The sequence below is a fragment of the Balaenoptera ricei genome, chromosome 7 (genome assembly GCF_028023285.1).
Source record: "Balaenoptera ricei isolate mBalRic1 chromosome 7, mBalRic1.hap2, whole genome shotgun sequence".
NCBI classification, from domain to species: domain Eukaryota; kingdom Metazoa; phylum Chordata; class Mammalia; order Artiodactyla; family Balaenopteridae; genus Balaenoptera; species Balaenoptera ricei.
The window spans coordinates 56,123,802-56,143,653 of NC_082645.1; the positions used below are offsets into that span (position 1 = coordinate 56,123,802).

Sequence of the window (19,852 nt, forward strand, 5' to 3'; positions counted from 1 at the left end):
TCAAATAATAATTCTTTTATACAATAAATTTCTCATTCTTTTATTCTTGATGTTGAGTCATCTTTTGTAGGCTTGCAGATATATTTTAGTTGCTTTGCTACTGAGGATATATTAACCATTTTCTTTGAGAAATTTTTATATATTGAAAAATATATCTCTATATGCCTCATACATGAATAACAGGCACTTGTCTATAATGAGAATTCTTCATTCAAATCTATGTCCATCATAAAAACAAACAAAAGCAAAACACCTCATATACAACATTCCACTCTGTCATAATACATAATGTCTCAGTGAAGAACTCTGAGAACAGCTTGTCTTTTTCCTTATTCATTATTTTTTATCTTTAAAATTCAAAAATTTATAACGGCATATCCAGATATCTTGATGAGCCTTTGGGTTTTTTCCTCTCAGATCTTCAGCTTGAAAACTTTTTCTTTTCTTTTAAATTTAATTATTTATGTCCTTGCTATTTTTCTCTTTCTTCCCCTGAAACAGTTGTTTCTTTGATCATATGTCTACCGTTCGTATCCATGATTATCTAGGCCATCATTTTCATCTCTTTGATTTTGCTCCTGCATTACAGAAAAATTTCTCAAATCTTTCCCCACTTCATTGATTGAATTAATTTTTTTCATATGTGCTCTTTACTATCTCAAATGCTACTTTAATTTTCTGTTGAATTTTGCATTTTCTTACAACCTGTTTTAGTCTTCACTTTTTCCATTCTTTCATTCCATCCTATTCTCTCCTTAATAGCACCTATTATGGTTTTGTAGAGGCTTCTCCTCCTGAATCTTTTTGAGAACATCAAGAATATAAGTGTAAATTTTTCAGCTATTTCAAAAATAAACTAATTTTAAAAAACTATGTTATCAATTGGCCTCATCAAGTCAGTGCCCTTTGCCTTCTTCCAGCAGTACCTCCTTAGGACATCTTGACTTATTTACTTTACTTGCACTGTGTTGAGATTGATTCAGGCTTGCTATTTCCTACAGATAGGGTAGGTGAATTTTTTCCTTTTCTGCCATCACAGAACACTTGGCTCTTATAATTTCTCTCATAATTTTTCCTTTTTGTCTCTGAACTACATCTAAAATCTTTAATTTTTGGTCCTATCCAAATTTGCTGAATAGAGGTTGAAACTTCTACCCCATACCTTACAAAATTAACTTAGGTTATCAGATACAGTGTGTAAATTTGCTTTTGCATGGTGCAAAGCATGAAAAATTGTACCAAGTTCCATCATCTACTCTCTAAAGTGCTTCCTCAGGAACCTAACAATCCATCCCATTTCTCCCTTCTGAGAGATGTAGTGCATGTATTGATATATACAGAGAGGGGTAGGGGTGGAGATGAGTCAGGGCTATAGCTCAGGTTGGCCCAGAAGTATTTCACATGGTACTGAGGGAAGAACTCCTAGTTTTGGTCAGAGCAACATGAGGCTGTGGAGTGAGTCAGTCTTTCCCTCTTACTTGAGAAAATTGTGTCCACTTCTGATTCAGAGAGTTCACTATGCAATGTGTCATCCAAAACTGTGATTCATGTTTGTCACTCTCAATCATAACCATTATTGGAAATTCTGTACAAATGTCAGAATATTTTCTCCTCTTCTTCTTCCTCCTCCTTTTCTCTTATTTTTTTAATCTCCTTCATCTTCTCTCTTACACAAACATAAAATCACATTAATACTCTCTCTTTCATTACTGTATTAGCAATTCATGCTATTTTGTGCTGCTTTTTCTTTTTTCTTTTTTACTATTTTATTTGACAGTTAATAAAAATCCTATTAAGAATGTGTAGTCCTCTGTCATTTTTTAACCAGGTAGCTCCCTAATTTTAACTTACCCTTTTCTGGATCAAATCTCATAGATTCCCTAGAGTTCTTTAATTCATCCTTGTCTTTGTTATAAGGAACATGTTTTATATAAATTACATTTAAAAAGTAGAGATGATTCACATACTGAAGTACCTAGTAAAGAACGTTTTTCTTTTTCTTTTTTATATTGGGAGCCAGGTCACTAGACATCCCCCTGTATGCAGACCCTGATGGTGAGTCAAGAAGGTCCACATTTGGCTTATTAGTCAGGTGATTCCACATCCCTGTTTGCCCTGGACTGTTTCACATTGTGCTGTTGTGTTAGCATAATTATTTATAGTATTCCTTTCACTCTCTAAAGCATCCTGGTTTGCATCATCCTACATAAGACTATGAGATACAATTAAAATGTGAGTCATATATGCCTGAAAGACTTACTCATGCTTCCTTAATATTGTGATGTAATTTTTTTTAATTTATTTATTTTATTTATTTATTATTTTTGGCTGTGTTGGGTCTTCGTTGCTGCATGTGGGCTTTCTCTAGTTGCGCAAGCAGGGGCTACTCTTTGTTGCGGTGCACGGGCTTCTCACTGTGATGGCTTCTCTTGTTGTGGAGCACTGGCTCTAGGCACACGGGCTTCAGTAGTTGTGGCACACGGGTTCAGTAATTGTGGCTCGCAGGCTCAGTAGTTGTGGCACATGGGCTTAGTTGCTCTGTGGCATGTGGGATCTTCCCAGACCAGGGCTCGAACCCATGTCCCCTGCATTGGCAGGTGGACTCCTAACCACTGCGCCACCAGGGAAGCCCCTTGTGATGTAATTTTAATGGAATTGAGCAAGTGAAAATTACAGTTAATTAAATTCAGCCATAATTTAGTTACTAATACCCTAATCCTGCTTGCATGACAACTGAATGGGTCATGCCATCAACAGTGTTCAAAGCAGATTGTTAAACTCTAATTGGTGGATTAGTACTTCATGTATGCTAGATAATAATGTAGAATTTGTGACAATATATATTCAAGTTCTTTAATTCTAAAAATTTTAGACTTTTTGTTCTTTAATTCTAGAAAACTTAGATTGGCCCTATTGGTCCAGGGACTATATAGCAGGTGACTGAAGTACAACTGTCCCAGCTTTAAAGTTCTCACTCATCTACTCTTTTTGTCTTTGGAGTGTCCACTGATTGATAGTTCACTCTGCTTGCTGCCATGACAAAAGGCCTTGCCAGAGCCTACGTATTTTGCAGGCCTACACTGTGCCTTAGCCACAGTATTTATCAATATGTGAAAGAGGTGACCCCTCTCAAAGCATATCATTCAGGATATGTAATAATGATTGGATAGAATTTTTAGATTAAGGTCAGGATAAATAATATATCCCAAATAATCCAAACATATGAAATCAACAGAATTGAGTCTAATTCCCAATAATGCTGATTAACTTTTGTCTTTGAAGAAGTTACTTAACTTCACTCACCCTCAGTTTCCTTCTATGAAATGGTGATAATACCAAAATCTTGGGGTTGTTGTAAGAATAAAAGAAAATAAATGTAAATCACCCTGGCACAATTCTCTTATAAAGTATAGATTTATTATTAAGGGAAAATTAAAGGAAGAAGAGAGAGTCACTGCTTTTCTTGGAAATTTTTAATATTAATGAACAAGAAAAGAAAGTGAACCAAAGGAATTCCTAGATGGTGTCTTTTTTGCTAAGGAGAATAGGCTTCAACCAACAAATGGTACCAGCAAAAGTAGAAAAGGGAATAAATTCAAGATTACTGATGACCTAGTAAAGAAGCACAGAGAATTTTGAAATCCCCTAATCAGATACATTTTATTTCAAGTCATCAAGAATATCTACAAATGTAGGTACATAAATGGATCTAAACTCATATATGTTTCCCTTCAGAGGGAGATCTTTAGCAGGAGTATGACTTTATATATGTTAGTGGCTCCATTCTGTTAAATATCCTTTATCGTTGACTTAGATAACACATATATTGCCTTGTGAAGAGAACAACTATGCTTGATGGCAGAAGCTAGCTGGAATAATGGGATGGAATCATTGCCATTCACTTAGGCATAAACTAAACAATTATAGGAGAATGTGATATAGCTTGTCTGTAATATATGCAAAAAAGACTTAGATTTTAATGGACGATAGTTATATGATTCAACAATGTCATATTGCTGCAGAAAATCCTGTGAGCACTTTTTGATATTCAATATAAAATATCCAAACCAAAGCTTTCTATTTTTTATTCACCTGTCTTCCAGATTACTAATCTTGTCTTTTGCTGTCTCCCATTTGCTATTAAACTATCCCTTGAGTTCTTAATGTCTGATATTGTATTTTTCAATACTGGAATGTCCATTTCATTATTATTTTGTAATTTTAATTTTATTGTGAAATTCTCCATCTTTTATATACTTTCTATGTTATTTCTTGTATTTTCTTAAATATATAAATCATGATTATTTATTTATTTTTTTATTAAATCATGATTATTTTAAAGTCCTTATCTGCTAATTCAAACATCTATACCATCTGCTTTTTCTCCCTTTTTTTTTTTTTTTTTTACTTGTAACTAGCGACAGTGTTCTGTCTCTTTGTGTGCCAGGTATTTTTTTTTAATTGAAAGTCAAGCATTGTGTTTTCAAAAAGCAAAGGTGGAAAAGCTCCAGATGATATACTTTCATCAGAGAGGTTCAGCCTGTCCTCTGCTAGGCAGATAGAGTAGAGGGGGTAGTGGGGCTGACCACTTTAAGTTTTCTTTGAGAATCTGTCAGATCCTATCTCTGCTCTACTTTTCAGAGGTCTTCAGCTTGGATATGTAGCCTCACACCCCGTGAAGCTTCCGAATTTGGCAAATGTCTTGAGGGGGAGACTGGCTATGGCTGAGTCTACTCAAGTCACCACTTTTATCACCCCAAGCCTGATCAGGTCCCCAGCTTTGCCGTTTCACCTGTCTCCCACCTTCTAGGGGCTGAAACAGGATCCTCACTCAGCCACCAGCTCAGCCCACACTATCAAGCACCACTAGGAACAAAGTTATTGCAGATTATTTTAGAGTCAATTTCCCTTTCCTTTGAGGACTTCCAGCTGTCACCTGTCCTCCCAGTAGACCTTTGTCTCCTAAGTGTCATGAAAATGCGGGCTATTCCACTTTAATTTTCTGTGTTTGGGCTTATGACTGTAGCCTGCTTTGCTGTGAAATTTTGAAACTTAGCCAATATCTTGGGGAGAAAAACGAATTTGAGGTCCTGCTACTCTCCAATTTTGTTGCTCCAGTCCCATGTAACTGCCAGAAGTTTTGCTGTTCTTTTGTCCCCCAGCAGCAGTGCTCTTCCTGAGTTGAGCCTGGATTCTCAGCCTCTATCTGCATCCGGAAATGAAAAATAACCTCCAGGGACAGCTTCAGAGTCTTAGCTCTTAGTCTTGCATTTCCTGAATTGTGCTCCCTCTGGTGCTTATTGTTTGGCTGATCCTTGATACCTTACATATATTACTTTTGTAACTGATTCAGCTTTTCTAATTTTTCTCAGTGGGAGCATTGGCCTGATGCTAATGACTCCATCTCACTAAAAGCAACAGTCTTATGTAGGTTCCAATTGAGTACAATACAGGCTTTAATAGGTAGAGGTATCTAGGCTCTGTGAAGATAATTTAAAGTATGTTTATGGATTGGATAGGGAACAAAATTTTCCACTTAAACTTTCTAAGATTTTTGATACAAGGAATAACCTGCTGGATCTTTCTACCTATTTAGCTAGCTGTCATCCATCTACCCATTCATCCATCCATCTATCCACCCCTCCATCCATCTTTCTTTCAGAGTAATTTCATAGCAATTAATTAGATTGTTACAAAATGAAGAATGAAAATCAGTGTCTGAAACAACTGAAATAACAAATGGTAAGAATCTAGGTGCTGACATTTTCATTGTCTTCATGACAAAAATGAATAAACCAAATTGTATGATAGCTAGCTAATTCTATAACTGAAAGATTTTGCTTGATCTTACGTTAGTTAATTTATGCATACTGCCTTAGATCTAACATTTATTGCTCTTAATCCATTACCACCTATTTTATAATGTTTCAACAAGGATTCTTTTCCTATCCATTTTTTTTCTTTTAACAATGCATAATCATTGGGTTTTGGGGTGATTATAAACATTAGAAAATATGAAAAAATAATTTTATTTATGTATGTATTTAAATCAAATATATTTTTTTTCCTGAAAGGGCAGAAACAGAAAGTTTGAAGAAAGGTTATCTTGAATGAAACTTAGAGAAACAAGTGAAGAAACCTATCACTACAATGGAAGGACAAGGCAGGCAGTTTTAAGTAAGAAGAGAAAATAAGGAAGCTACAAGTCATATCTTTGAGTAATTATCAATATTTTGAAAGACTAAAACCATGATAAGCATCATTAGCACCTATATGCAAATACCAGATTAAATTTGACCATATTTACATTGTGGGTCGATCTCCTCATGACTTAAATCGAACTATTGTGATCTTAGATCGGTCTAATGCCATTTTCTTATCCATATAGCAGGATAAAGTCATAATAATAATAATAATAATTTTAAAATAAATATTTTGTCCTAGATTTAGACTTTCATGAATATTACATATATATTATGACATTTAATCTTCACAACCGCCATTTAAAGTAGGTAAACTTCGTCCTGTTTAGTTATAGAGAAGTAAAATGAAGCATAGACAACATATGAAATTTGCCAGGTCATTAGAGTTTAGTTAGTGTCAAAGCTGTGTTAAAATCCTGTGCTCTCAATCAGCACTGTCCTGTAGAATTTTCTGCAATAATGGAAATGTTCTGTCACTGCACTGTTTAATACATAACCACCTGGCACATGTAGAAATTGAGTACTTGAAATGTGCCTAGCACAGTTGAGGAAATGAACTTTTAATTTTATTTAATTTAATCAAGTAAAATTTAAATGGTCACATGTGTCTAGCGGCTACCACACTGGACAGCACAACTCTAAACTAATCAGATTATATTGGCTGCTGGCCCTGAAAAATCTTGTGAAGTGTACAAGAACACCATTTTAGAAGCTTTTTCTTAATCAGCTGGAACATCACTCCTTGACCTACTTTTAATAGAAATCAATACTGTATATGGAAAAAAATGTAATGTATATACTGGTCTTTATTAGTAAATAATATGGTAAATAGCTTACTTGTAAGCATTTGTATGAAATAAACAGTATGTAAGTCGGGTGCTTTCTTTAAGTCAAAGGGCAATTTTCTCTTTCTTTATTTGGGCTTGCTGTGAGGTCATTAGTATACATACTTAACCCCACGTGAGGAAAATAATAGAAGAGAGGAAAGATAGGGGAAGCTGGTTGTTTATATTTACTTAGAATGTATTAGATGTTGGCATTATGGAGCTAAACGGTGAGTTCTCCTGCTTCCTTCCGGGTCAGGTCTGCAGGGTGTGCTGAGTAAGCAGGATGGCAGCAAAGGACACTTAATATGATTCTTTCAGGAGCATGTGAGGTGACTCCTGTCCTTTGCCCGCTGTTCCTCCTGCCGAGTGATTTTAATATTAATGGGCAGGAATCACACAGTAGGTGTGCCCTTTATTCTCTCTAGAATGCCTGAACACTCCTTCTTCCTTCACTTTTTTGTCCAAAAGAGCACTTTCTTTACTTATATAAACATCACAATAGTGTTTTGCTTTATATGTGAAGACTCAAAAAGCAAACTAATATTTTCCATGCCTAAGAACATTCTGTAAATAAAAACAGCGTTTCCACTTCCTGAGAACCCAAATTCCACCAGAATAAATTGGAACATTCTCTCTGTGTTTTATTTTCAGATTCTTGACTCTTAAAGATTGAAATTATTAAAACAAATGCAAGTAATTCAAGAGCTTTCATTCCTCTTTTTCCTCATCGGTGCTGGTTATATTTTAGGCTTTGTTCAGAAGGTCAGAGTTGGCTCCATGGTCATGGCCGTGGAAGGGATTTGATTGACTGCACATGTGCTAATACTATGCATACATTATTGAGGGCACTACGAGGCAGAGTGCCCTCAGAGAACACTTCTGAAAAGAGTAGTTGACTCAGGCCCCACCTATACAGAGCTCAGTTCCTAAAAATAGGTGCTAAGTTGCATCCTTTAGACGCAGGGCTGAAATAAATTCAGCAGTCCTATCTACTCTCTTGATAGACCCTTCAGTGGAGCTGGCCTCCACTCCACCGACTGCTTTCAGGGGACTGGGAAATTTGCTGTACAAAGGAGGAAACTAGTCTGTGAAGAGCTGTAAAGATACATGACATTTCCACGAACTTGGGGTTAAGTCTAAATATTATAAAAGGTATGTGTTATATAGTCATTTATACTCTACTTCCAGAGTTGTGATATGTTCTTGCTGATTGCTTAAGATCAGTGAAGACCACAGGTCAAATTGTAATTGTCATCACAGCAAATATTCAGTTGCATTTTGTAGAATAGTTAGCATTTTTTATTTTTAGTATTGAAGAAATATGAACCAAACTTGATAAACAGACATCAATGAAAATTATACTTCAATTTATAGCTAAAAGGGAAAACTGAAAAAATTAGTTTATCTTTTATGAGCATAAATTGATAATATATACAATAATATGTTTGAAATTCTAAACTATATTTCTTTTTTTTAAAAAAACTATATTTCTTAAAATTTGCTGATGGGAAGAAAGAGTTGAAAATATGCTCAACTGTTGCAGCTTGCTCAGAGAAATGTATAAAATGTATTCTTTCTCCAGCCTTAGTTTGATTTTGTGCTTCTTGCCCCAGCCAGTCTCATCTCCTCTGGGAGTATTACTGGACTAAGGATTAAAGAATCAGGTTCTTACATGTTTTGCAGAATTAAGAAAAGCACTGCCAGTTGGATCTGCCAGGCCTAATTATAGTAACTACAAACTTAAAGAGAGAAGACTGAGATTTTACTTTTAAAATAACATGGCCTATATACTGTTTCAAATGAATTTATTCTGTCTTCAGTTGCCTATGAACACCTTAATTTGGTCCTGTTGTGCCTTAAATGTTTAGATGTTAGAGACTGAAGTGATTTGGAAGAGGCATTATAACAGAATCTCTTACGACACCAATTAAAAGCAAGGACACTTTAAGATTACATAATACAGGGTTTAAATTTAGCCAGCTGGTGCTGAACTGAAAGATATTTTATTTTTACCAGAGCTCTATTTGGTCACTGACGAGCTGGAGTTTGTTTGAATTATTTTAAAATTTTATGTGCAGGGTGCCAAAGGACGAGTAAAATATTTACCTCAGCTACATTCAGAGCCCTGAATTTTAATATGAGAGAGCACCTGTTTTGAGTTTTAGAAGCTATTACCATTGAGTGGCAAAAATATTGGATAAAAAATGGGAAAGTGTTGAATTCTGTGCTTAAATATTTCTCTACTTCTCTGCCTAATCTTTGAGTCTTTTACCTTTTTTACTGTTAACATGTAAATGAACAGCTAGATCCATGTTTTAAAGTCATTCAGCATTTCAGATGTCTACAATACGGCAAAGTGCCAGCTGTTTGGGGAAAATGTAGTCTGGAGTTTGGAGTAAATATTTCTGCACGCAGTGTTGTGCATCTTTTAGATACCACTTCCCTCAACCACCTGAAAAATAAAAGTAGATATTCTAATGATCACAGAGAGCTTTACTTCAGAAAATGTCAGGTGGGCCTCAAGTCTTCAGTGATTACAAATGAAGAGAGGGTTGGTTGTCTTTCCTCAGGTTTACTTTTGGGTAAAAAAACCCCACAAAGTTCATAGATAATTTACTATTGTTTACCATTGATAGCTGTCTGCTATTCAGTCATTTCCAGTATTTTGCTTCTCACTTACACTTAGCACAATTGAAAAACTTCTGCATATCAGTATTCATTTTATTCGTTTGGTAAAATACTACTTATGATGAGACAATTTGGGGTTGGACCCCCATGGTAACCTTGGAACTGGAAACTGATACTTCCTCTCTTCTCTCTCTCTCTCTCTCATGCATACACATAAGTCTGGGCAGTAAGAGACCATTTTGTAACGCTTGTTTGTTAGCTTGGAGTCACATCTAGATTCTGTAATTTACAGACCAGGCCAGAAACATAATCAGTGCTTGGCAGTATAATTCCCAGATTTCTGATTGAACAATCTGTGAGGGATAGAACTTAAATGACATTACGTTGTCCTTTTTATTTGCTTCCCACCCCCTCTTTTAAAAGCATTCAAGTTACACTTTGAAATTTAATTAAATTGTAATTTTTTTCCCCCTGCTTCTGAGACAAAAACTTGCTCATTCAAATTATAGGTTCATCCTTTGCAGAATGTGGGTAACATCAGACTTTTCTGATTCAGGAATAACTTTTTTTAGAACACTGATTTATTCAATATAAGTACACGGTCTTTATGTGATTGCATGATATGTTGTATTGTTGTTTTTTCCCTGACACCAAATGCATGGTATTTTCTGACACCAACCAATTCTCCAATTCTCTGACACCAGCGGGGTGTACAACAATTCAGTTCAATTCTCACACTAACTTCCAGAGTTAGAGCAGAACCCACCGATTGCCCGCACTTTAGCCAATAGCTCAGGAACAGCCAAATGGAAGAGATTCATAGAGTAATGGGCGGGGGGGGAACAGAGCTTCCATGCCCTCTCTGGGCTCACCACCCATCAGTATGTTCACCAACTGGAAGCTCACTAAATCCTGTTGTTTAGAATTTTTATTGAGATTTCATGATGTAGGATGATTGGCTGAATCATTGGCCATCATTAAGTAGGTTCAACCTCTAACCCCTCTCCCCATTTCCAAGGTGGGAAGTAGGGCTGAATATTCAGACTCTAATCGCCTGGTTGGTTTTTCTGGCAACCAGCCCCCATCCTGAAGCTATCTCTATTTCCTCCACCCCCGTATAAGGCCAGGAATTAGCTCATTAGCTAGCATACCAAAGACACCATCACTCAGGAGTTTTGAAGGGTTTTAGGAGCTCTGTGCCAGGAACCAGGGACAAATACCAAATACTTATTGTGTATTATATCACATATATCCACAATGTTACTTCTCCGTCTATGAAATGCTACCTATAAACTCCAGAGTAAAAGTTTCATCCTATTTATTTTCCTAATCATTGGAATCCTTCTTTTGCAAACTTAACTAACCTGAGTACTTCTCCATTTGTACAATATAATCAGGAAAAAGCACAAAGAGCAATGATAATCAGACAGCCAGTGTAAAGAATAAAGGTTTTTTTTCCTTAAGAATTGAGAATCAGCAAATTCAATGAGTTATTTGTATCAGTTTGGATACAAGAAATGAGAGTATTGCTATATTTAATGACTCTTGGGACTTTGTGGGCATACATGATGGCATAAAAATAATCTGGCAGTGAGCAGTGCAATAGGTAATCCAAATTCCTGGTAGAGTGGCTGTACTTCTTAAAATATCACAAAGGATAAAAGGAATTTATTACATAGATAACACAAAGAACCTCAGTGACTCTTTGATTTAACACCTTTAAGTTCTAGATAAGAAAACTGAGCCACAGAGCATTAACTAGTAACTTACAAGATTTAGGCAGAGAGAACTAGAAACCAACTCTCTTGACTTATATTTCAGTGCTATATGTCATTCTGCAAAGCTTTGTGCCATATCACCCCAACCTTACTCCACCCCCAGGACTTGGAACACATTTAGAGGTAAACCTTGATAAAGCCTTTTTTCTTCCAGGTTTTTGTTGCTTTTTATTTTGCGTTTCCTGTTTCTCTTCAATTTAGGATAAATTATGGAAAAGGAGAACTGATCCACATATTCATTTAAAACTCAAAAAAACGGTGATTGGTTTATTTTTTAACTTGACTAAGCGTCTAAGTTTGCTCATCTTCTGTGCTAGATGAGCTGCTTCTGCCCCCAACCCCACCGCAGACCCCCACCTTCACCTTGTCATTGGAGACATCATTCTTCACTGCTCCTTTTGGCAGACCTTCAAGTAGGTTTTAGTCTTCTACATTTTTCTAATTGTATGCGGGATATATCCTGTTGCGCGGCAAGGTGAACGCTTTAGATATGTCTGACTGTTCAAAAGTAAATAATTGCCAAATTGCTCCAGGCACACATACGACTGAAAATAAATATAATACTAAAAGAATTATTTTAGGAAATTTTTGTTGGTCAAAGATCCAATAACACATTCCCCCCAAATCTGAATATATCAACATGTGTGTTTCTAAATGCATTAACTTGGTAGTTATCAACATAGAAAAGCTAAAAAGAAAAAATTGTACCACCATTAATTTTTTTAAATAAATTTATTTATTTATTATTTAATTTTATTTATTTATTTTTGGCTGTGTTGGGTCTTCGTTGCTGCGCACCGGCTCTCTCTAGTTGCGGCGAGCAGGGGCTACTCTTTGTTGCGGTGGCTTCTCTTGTTGCAGAGCATGGACTCTAGGCACGCGGGATCAGTAGTTGTGGCTCGCAGGTTCTGAGCGCAGGCTCAATAGTTGTGACGCACGTGCCTAGTTGCTCCGCAGCATGTGGGATCTTCCCGGACCAGGGCTCGAACCCGTGTCCCCTGCACTGGCAGGCGGATTCTTAACCACTGCACCACCAAGGAAACCCTCACCATTAATTTTAAAAGTAAAGTACAGCATTATAAATGATTTCAAAACATGTCAATGGTTTTCATGTAAAGCTTCATAAATATGAACTGAATATAAAATAATGTTCGAATAATAATCATTTTATTTTATTTTTTAATTCATAGGAAGTTAATTGCATTGAAATAAGATGTAGGCAGAACTCACATTATAAAGTGGCTGGGTTTGTTTAAACTATGTATGTTAAATTTTGATGAGTACGGTCACAGTTCCCCATTGAATTGCATTAAAATTCAAGGGTGCTTTATCACTATCTCTGTTGTTGTTGATTATTTCATCTTCAGTCAGTACCATCATAATAAGAATTCAGCTTTATCTTATCTAACCACTAAGCCTTTTTGTCAAGTAATTAGACTTCATAAGTAACTATAGTAAATAAGTGCTCCAGGGAAACAGTGAAAAATCTTTTTTTAAAGCCAAGGATCACCTTTTAATTTATCTGTCTTATAAGTTAGAAGTTTTTCTTGTCGACACAAGGGTCTTATTGTCAAGTTGGAATATTCTGGGAAAGAGAGAGAATAAAGTGAGTTTGGTCACATTATTTAAGGGTGGTCAATTCCAGCTACAAGCTTTGTTTAAAATTCACTGCCTCTGCTTCTGTTGGATTTTGACCGATTCTCCTGAGTATTATATAGGGTAAAAGTCTGCTATTTGGCTACTAGGGTGAAGCCCAGCCCAGTTTCCAGTTGGAACACAGGGGCCAGAGCTAGAGGTGTCAAAAGAAGAGCAACGGGCAGCAGTCAGCCGCTTGGTCGGCTCTTTCTGTCCTCTGTGCCATCCAAGGATGCTCAGAGTGAGAACAGAACCTCGTTACAGCCCTGACTTCTTCAGTAGAAACTATGCTAGCCCTCTGGGTCCCAGAGGACTCAAAAACATTTATTTTTAGGAATAGAACTGTATTAGTGCATGTGTGCTTCAGTCACTGACTCATTCTGGAATGGGAATAATTTCAGGATTCATCATCCATTCATTCATCCAGAGCTGAACAATAACCCCAAGTTTAACTCTGTAAAATATCAGAGAAATGAAATCTGAAAGGAAGGCATATGTTTGTATTAAAGTTGCAATATTTTTTTCCCTACAAAGATCTAGTCCAGCTATTGCAATTGTCAGCTCAGAACTACAGTTTATAGTTTCTAACAGTCCACCCTTTAAATAGAAGCAACAAATTACCGCAAACTTCAATTTTCACTGCTTTTCATTTAATTCACCATTTCAGCCCCACTGGCCCCAGCTTCTCGACTATGTCATTATGTTATACTATTACCATCTCTTTCAATTTGTGCTCCATTATGCTCATATATACATATATGTGTGTCTGTGTATGTATACATTATTTTCTATAAAGCACAGTGTTACCTTTTCCTCCATATTGTTCTCCATTTCTTTCATATTTTAAAAGTCCATTTAGATGTTCAAAGAAAGATGAGTAGTCTTCAAACAACATCCAATAACCACAATATCATCCATAATGACACCTCTTTTTACCTTTTGTGTAACATTGCGTAAAGAGCCTAACAGAGTTTTGTAAACATTTGTATCGAGAAAGTGCGAAGCTACATCTTTATAATAACGATGACAATAATAAACATTTCCTACAGGATTATTCTCCCATAGATAGCTATATAAAAGGAGTTCTAGGAGTTGACATATAAAATTTCATTATTGATATCATTTTTACATTTTGAAATTAGAAAGTTTTTTGAATAGTTTTTGAAATTAGAAAGATTTCACAAATGATGTGCTATGTTCTCTCTCTCTCTCTTTCTCCTTCCTTCTTTTTTATTTCATTTCTAGTAAAGACCTCTGGAATATATTACTTAACCCTAGAGCTATCACTATCCTTAAGATGTATGAAGTGTCCTCAGTTTACCAGAATCACAGAAACATCATCTCCCAGGGCCAGAAGAGATTCCAAAGGAAACCCACATAACATTTTACTAGGAAACCAGAAAACGCTGTCAAGTAAACCCTTATTAGTTGAACACAGACTTTGCAGCCAGACTACCTGGGTTTGAATTCTAGCTCTGACACTTAACCAGCTGGTTGAATCTGGGCAAATTATTTAATCCATCTCTGTGCCTATTTCCTCATCTGAAAATCGAGATAATAATAAAATCTATCTCACAGGGTTGTTTTGAGGATTAAATAAATTCATATTTGTAAAATGACTAAAACAATAGAGCCCGGTACATACTAAGTTCTACATAAGCTTTTGCTGTATTATCATTATTATTATTGTTCAATATATGAGACTAATATAATAACCTTTACATCTTTACCAGAGAGCAAGATAAGAATATAAAGTACCAAGTTATCCTAGATGCTGAACATTCAAAATAACAGCACACTAAATAAGAACAGTTTGAGAGAAATTTATCTACCTGATTTGATAGGTTGTTCTTTTGTTAAAGGCATCCTTCCCTTTCAGAGGTACACTCTTGAGCTATTTCTGTCCTCTCTGGAGTTGTAGAAAGCTATTAAACACCCTTTTTCAATTATAATCTTTCCAACACTTGAAACTAATAACTTTTCGGTTATCCTTAGTGATGTCAGCACCACATTACTTAAAGAAACTGAACTCTCAACCACTTCAACCATAATGACTCTGCCTCCTTTCTGATGGAGCTGCTCACAGTCATACATTGGACCTTGTCGTTACTTTGAGTTAGTTCTTGGACTCTCAGAATACTCTTTTAGATCACAGTTTTCTTTCTTTTCAACTACAACTGGTCTTGACCCACAGCATAGCCTTCCCATCCTCAACACATCCTGCCCATCAGCCCTCTGCCTCTTTTGCCTCATCTCTCTGTGTTTTGGATCCACTCACAGTGTCTGAGTAAAGATGGAAGGAGGACTCTTACTGGGGATGGAGGCACTGAAAGATGGGGCTGTGGGTACCAGACTGTTTATCAGGAGAATCTAAAGCAGAAAAGGCAAAGAAGAATCCAGTAATGGAAGAGAAAGCAAAAGCTTATGAGCCAGTGAAATGGTACAATGCATCAGGTTTGATGGATGAAGCTAAGCGGGAAAATAAATCACAAGGTCAGAAGTAAGGAGAACTAGGAACAAGACAGGACGGAGCCTAGGATGGACTAGGGCACCCATTTCAACCAAGGCCAAGAACAGTTCAGAAGTGTTGGTGGCCTGGTGTTAAGGGCTCCTGACTCCAGGCTTCAGGGATGGGTCTAAAGCTTAAAGGAACCATGAGACACCCAATGCCCACTCAGCCTGGGCCCCATTGTCAGCTGCAAGAGAAGAGCTTTCACTGACCTCCCATCTCATTTGTCCCCACCTTCTTGAGCTAAATCTACCTCATCAAAAGCCAGTTCAACATTTTCCTCATAATCTTATATATGTGCTCCCATCCCCAGGCTGCCTAGGTGTATATACTTATATATATATTTACATATATATATTTAAAGGTCTGTGGTTTTGCATATATGCTAATACCCAACAATCATTTTATTCACTTTTAATTGACTGCATATCACATTCACCATTATTCCTGACAATCCCACATGTTCTCTATTCTAATATACCACTGGAAAATTTGAAAATGGAAACAAATTTGTGGGTAATATGTGTTTTTAAAAGCCACGTTGAATTTTAAAAGGTTTGTCAAGGTTAAGATTAAGACTTAGTTACTAGACACATACATTGATATAATATGGATGGAGCTGAGAGCTGATGGAGTGTGTGTGATAAGACAGAAACAGAAGACTGGGGATGGAGCCCTGAAAAATATACATGGTTGGGTGTCAAGAATTGTGTGTTTGTGGGTGCATGTGTGTGTATGTTTTTCAGGAGACATAGATAGATGAGTGTTACTTTTTCCTGGTCTAAGCTACTCACCAACGCCACACTCGGTTTTGAGAGTTTATAAAGAGCGATGCCGAGAATGCTGCAAAGCATCAGCATTTTTAATTCCTCCTTCTGAGACATTTCTCGTAATGGCAAGTGTTAGGCTCCATGAGTTTTAGGACATTTCCCTCAGGCCCTGCACTGCTGGTGAATGGGACCTGGGGCTTTCTGCCACGTCTGCTTTCCTTGGCAGACTTTCAACTCAGAGCTGCACTGGGACACTCTGAAAACTTACTGAGGTCTTCCTCCTAGATCTCATAAAACAAATAGGATACTACTTGTGATTCAATGGTCCTCCAAAGAAAAGTGTGTGTGTGTGTGTGTGTGTGTGTGTGTGTGTGTGTGTATTAGTGTTTGCATGTTCTAGCCGCAGTCCTGTACTTGCCCACTGGCCTGGGGAAGCTAGTTATTTTTTTCTGGGCCAAACTGCGATAGAGATATGAATGTGTCTTTTCTAATTTCTTTCTGCAAATATGTAATAACAGGAGAATTTCTGGCAGAAATTAAACTGGGCAGAAAGCCCAAAGTTGACTAGTTTCACTTTCCAAACACACATTTTTGTGCAGTTCTAATTTTCACCTGCTCATGTGGTGTCCCGCTGAGCATTTTGGGGGATGAGCTGGATTTCATTGTGGCAGCCTCACAGGTTCACAGGCAAAAAGTTTATTTTTGCTCCCTCCCGGAAGCTCTAATCCCAAATCTCACATTGCTGCTCTGCTTAAATAACTTCTGTTACAGAATTTGGAACTTGTTTTCTACTCTTTAAAAAGAAGTACGAGAGAGAAATTAAAATCTGTCAACAGGAACCGTAAAAAGATGGGCATTGAATGTTGCAGTATTTTTGCAAGGCAGTTTCATTCAATAAATGCTTATTGGGCATACACTGTGTACAAGTCATGATGTTATATGTTAAATACCTGTGAAGTTGGCCGTATTCATCTCAACTGTCGGTTTGCTTCTTGGCAATCTAGGAATTTTAGGTAATAATAAAAATTGAATAACCAGTTCTGCAAAAATGTTAGGAAAGTCTCTGGCACTCATTGTTAGGGAAAGCACAAGCATGCCATGCTTAGAGGTGCATTATATTTCTCCTACCTCCACATAAGGGCCCACAAGGAGCATTTCTGGCCACTGTGTGATGGCCAGCCTTTCATATTCACAATGTGGGTGTTGCCATTTTGTAAACTGATGAAACTAAGAGATTCTTTGGCTGAAATCATGGTGGACACGGTTATGCAGGCTACTAGAAGATTTAAGAGATGGAGACTGATGCTGAGTTCCTGGCTAGTGGTTGATAACCTGTAGTTGTAGTTAGGTGTCTAAATTTTTAAAATAATCTTTAAAAACAAACAAGGAGATGCTTAACTTCAGAGTCTGAGTTCCCTTTTAGGTAAGTTGTCCTAAAACAGTAGGAGGTCACGCTAAGATGAAGTGATTTGCCCATCTGCCTAAGGCTTTTGGTACCTAAAGGGAGTAGTCTTGTAAAGTGATTCTATTTTAAAGCTGTGAAAGCCTAGTTTCATATGGAATTTTACAAAGAAGCCCAATATATAGTTTTTAATTGCTTCTTACATTTCACTTCCCACAACTTTCCTCCTCTCACCTTCCACTACACTTGAGTTTAAATACCATTGGTCTAGGAAAACTTTTGTTTGCAAGTTTTAATTAAATTCTCTGTTGTTCACAGATGTTACTGTCTTAATGTGCATGGAAAAGAGCAAGTTTCAATCTGAATAACATTTAAAGACTGATTTTTACACTTCACCCTCTAAAAATAGGAGTGAAATAAGCAGCAGAAACTGAGTTCCTCCACTTATGGGGCACTTACAGGATTAGGTTTTGAGTCTGAGGGAAAAGAAACAAATGCCAATGCCAAATTTTTTAAGATAAGTAACTATAAATAAATTAAGGGATTATGAGACTGACTAACTATGCATCCCACGTGTATCTTAAGCAGGGAGGACTATTAAATTACTTCCACTCATTGGACAGTTCTTAAGACCAGCATATCATTAGGAAACTGACATCATCTCTTTCTTTTGAAATTACAGTCTGTGTTGATATGCAGAGGATATTTAGGTCACGTTAATGGTGACAGGGAGAGTAACCCAGCACCTGGCTAATTCAAAGTCTTGATATATTAAAATCATTATAGCTTTAATTTATAAACATCCTTGTTCAAAATTTAAAAGACTGTTCAAAATGTATACAGCACTATCTAGTGTCCCCTGCAATTACGGGGGACAATAATCAGAAAGGAGTTGTGACAGTACAAACATTTGACAAGTGCTGATTACCTTTCATTTTAGAGCATGTTAGAAGAACCAGAGCTTTGGTAAGAAAAGCAGATTCTTAATATTTCTGCTTAAAATTCACAGTTTTATCTTCCTACCCAGGAAACATTTAAATGATTAAAGATCACATCGTTTGCAAAGTGTTTATTTCTTTAGGTAGAATTTTTCTAATTACATCAGTGCTCTGAAAGAGTGAATTTACTTCCAAACGCGTCTTTTATTCAGCAAGCAAAATGTTGCATTATTTAAGCATTTTCACTTTTCTCCTTGATTGCTTAGCTTTTCCAGATAATGTTCAGTAAAGAAAGTATATGGAATTAGTGTGCTTTCCTTTCTTTGATCAAGTCTGTCAGCCATTAAGTTCAAAAGAAAACCATATCAAAGTATGCTGTTATTTGTGGACTTAGGCAGAGAAAGCATTTTAAACAAAGACTTACTTAAGGTCATTGAAAAGAGTCTGTGTAAATTCAAAGACCGAATTTCTCTAAGACAAAAGGTGGACTGAATTAAGTACATTTTATTATTCAAAGGAAAAGAATGATTAGTAAGAGAGAAGCTGCCACAGCATCAATTGTCTAAGTCATTGAGAGTCAGAGTTTAGTGATTCGCTTTCTTTTAATATCCTTTGTCAGAATAAATCTCAGATGCTAACCTTAATGGAGAGGTGAAAGTCGGAAAGAGGGTGAAGAATTGAGGAATTCCTAAAAATGGATCTGGAAACGTCTGGCTTTTCCAGACTGCAGCTAGCATAGAACTGATTTAAGTTAATAGTAAGTAAGTAACTTTCCTACCCTGCCCACGCTCAAACAATTTAAAGGTAGGCATGCTGGGAAGATGTTTTTCAAAGCTGCAAATTACTAAATGTTCATCTGCATTTTATTACTGTTGCTTATTTTTGATCTGTTGAGTGACAACAGCATACTTGCAACTAAACGAAACAGTTCAGTACACATGAACTAACTTCGTATGGATTTTTTAAAAGCCTGTGAGAAACAAAATTCGATTATTTTAGAGAAAGACAAATTCTAAGCTAGTAATCAGTAGGAATAAAAAAGGAGTATATTAGGAAATAATGAGTGAGAAAAAGAAGTTATATCAAAGGGGTAACAACTTAGGGAGAGGTGAATAATGTAGAATGATACCAACTTTGAAGATTTTCTAGAACAGAGACTTTA

The 19,852-nt window shown here is 36.4% G+C and overlaps 1 protein-coding gene across 2 annotated transcripts in view; it reads left to right on the forward strand.

Moving 5' to 3' along the window:
- The first annotated feature begins 8,004 nt into the window (after positions 1–8,004).
- The window catches only part of XIRP2 (xin actin binding repeat containing 2), a 69,362-nt gene continuing 57,514 nt past the window's right edge, over positions 8,005–19,852 (forward strand). For both annotated transcript variants that reach the window (XM_059928022.1, XM_059928023.1), the window contains exon 1: positions 8,005–8,182. The gene's annotated coding sequence lies outside the window, so the exon portion shown is untranslated. The remainder of the gene's footprint in view (positions 8,183–19,852) is intronic.